This window comes from Pteropus vampyrus, unplaced genomic scaffold, assembly GCF_000151845.1.
Source record: "Pteropus vampyrus isolate Shadow unplaced genomic scaffold, Pvam_2.0 Scaffold319, whole genome shotgun sequence".
Lineage (NCBI taxonomy): Eukaryota > Metazoa > Chordata > Mammalia > Chiroptera > Pteropodidae > Pteropus > Pteropus vampyrus.
Window position 1 is genome coordinate 573403 of NW_011889100.1, and position 2126 is coordinate 575528.

Genomic DNA, 2126 nt, shown 5'->3' on the forward strand with positions numbered 1-2126 from the left:
CCGGAGCGGACTGGGGTGGTCAAGAGCCATCTTTTCTCCTTTGATTTATCTTCTTTTTGTCGTCATGACCTCTTGGCCTCAGACTGCGTTAAGGGAGCCGTGGTAAGAGTGCAGAAAATGAGGTGACCTGGAGGAAAAAAGTAAAGTGCGATTTTTAAAAAAATAAAAAATTTCCCTTTACCCTCTGAAATTAATGTAGATGTACATTACATTTTGAAAGGCCCCAAGGTCAGGCTGCAAGGCTCTGTTTTCTGCCCTCCCCTGGCACTTAGAATAAGTTTTCTGGTGCGAAAGCAATTTTGCCAAGTGGTGGTCCACTCCCCAAAACATCACCCTGGTGAGACACGAACGTTTCCATGGTGATGACTTCGAGTTTTCCTGTTACTTCATTCTAATAATATTTTCCTACTTCAGGTGGGTAAGGTCAAACCTAGCTCAGCCCAGGTTTAAGTCAGACTTTTTAAAAATCTCGATGGTGTTTAGTTGACCTAGTTTCTCCCTATTCAGATCTAGGGATTTTTGTAATTGGTCCAGGCATGGTATCTTTTGTCCTGCAGCTCTTCCCGTAGAGAGGAAATAGGTTCTCTCTGCCTCCTGCTTGGCACTATCAACGAACCCAACCGAGTGCTTATTTCGGGTTGCTGCTGGTACTCGCTTCTTATTAAACAATCTGATATACCTGTACCATCAGAAGCAGGATTTAGGATTTCGTATACGTCTAGTCTATACGATGCTATGTACCCGAAATCTTTGTGAAATATAAGCTCCTTAAATGAAACCCTGTTTTATTCTTCAGTGAACGGTGTTCATCTCTTTGCAGTGTTTTTGAAGGGTCTAGTGCATTTTAAAGGATCTAGAACATAATAAGGATTCGTTAAACGACATCCTTTATCTTGATATCCTCCAAAGTGCTTAGCACGTGGCAAACACTCAATATCGGTTGAATGAATGGACATGTCACATCCCATACTATCCGCACAAGGAAAATACCAGGATGAAGAAGATCTTTGAGCACAGTGATTTCATTCCATCAGTGAAGCTTAGTGTGGAGGTGTCCATCCAGCCCCTTACCCGATGCGGGCTCTCTCCACCTTGGAATGTGGACCTCTTAACATTTACAGGAGAAAAAAAATGTACTTCATTAACAAGTAAGGCCTAACCTCTTGTCACTATGGAACTTGAGAAGTTTGTTTAAATATGGAAAATCTAAGCTCACTTGACATTGATCAGGGGAAAAAGATTTCTACACATTATGCAAGCTGTTCGTGTCAGAAACAATTAGCAGGCCCCAGCTTCCATTACATCATTCATTAGGAAGAGTGTGGGCTGGGAGCGCCAAGTCACATGACTTGATGGCGGAATGAAGGCTGAATTTTCTTTGTGTTTCTGCCCTTAGCCATATTCGGTTTCTAGTATGTTTGGAAAAGGTTAAAGCAGAACATGCAGATCTAGTTTATTTTAATGCCGTCAGACTGCTAAGCAGTGGAAAGTTGTTCAAGAGATTTACTGAGCTGTTTCCTTAGATTAAAGACTTTAGCGAATTAATTAAAAGGGTTCTGAGAGATACATACAACATGCCAGAGCCCTACTGGCTCGTAAAATTGTTCTTTCTGATTAATGTGCTGTGACAGCTGAGCACAGTGCACGTAAGGCTGCAGGGGAATCAAATAGGAGCAGGCCTGATATGTCCAAAGGCATGCGAGTGTGTGACTCGAAGTGGCCGCGACAGCAGAGTCAGCTGGCCACTGTGCTCATTTCCTTTCGCTCAAGCTCTTGAGCTCGGGAGAAGCACAGAGTTTGGCCAGGTGCTGAACCATTTGGTGAAAGCGAAGTCATGTCTTTAAGAAGAGCTTCACAGCTTTCGACGTGTCGGTACTATGCTTCGTGTTTTAGTTGCCAAGAACTCTCGCCTCAGGATGGTCATCAATTATGGAGCCGTTATTCAGTTTTCAGAGCGACTGACTGAGCTGAAAGTGAACTATGTCCATTAGGAGACAAATATCCCTGGAATTTTTGAAACAAGTAGATGAATCGCAGAGGTATTCTAAAATTTGGGGCTAAAGTCTGGGTGACGTTTGAGGTCTAGCTGGCTTAGAAAGCACATTCTTTTTAGCCAGCGGTGACAT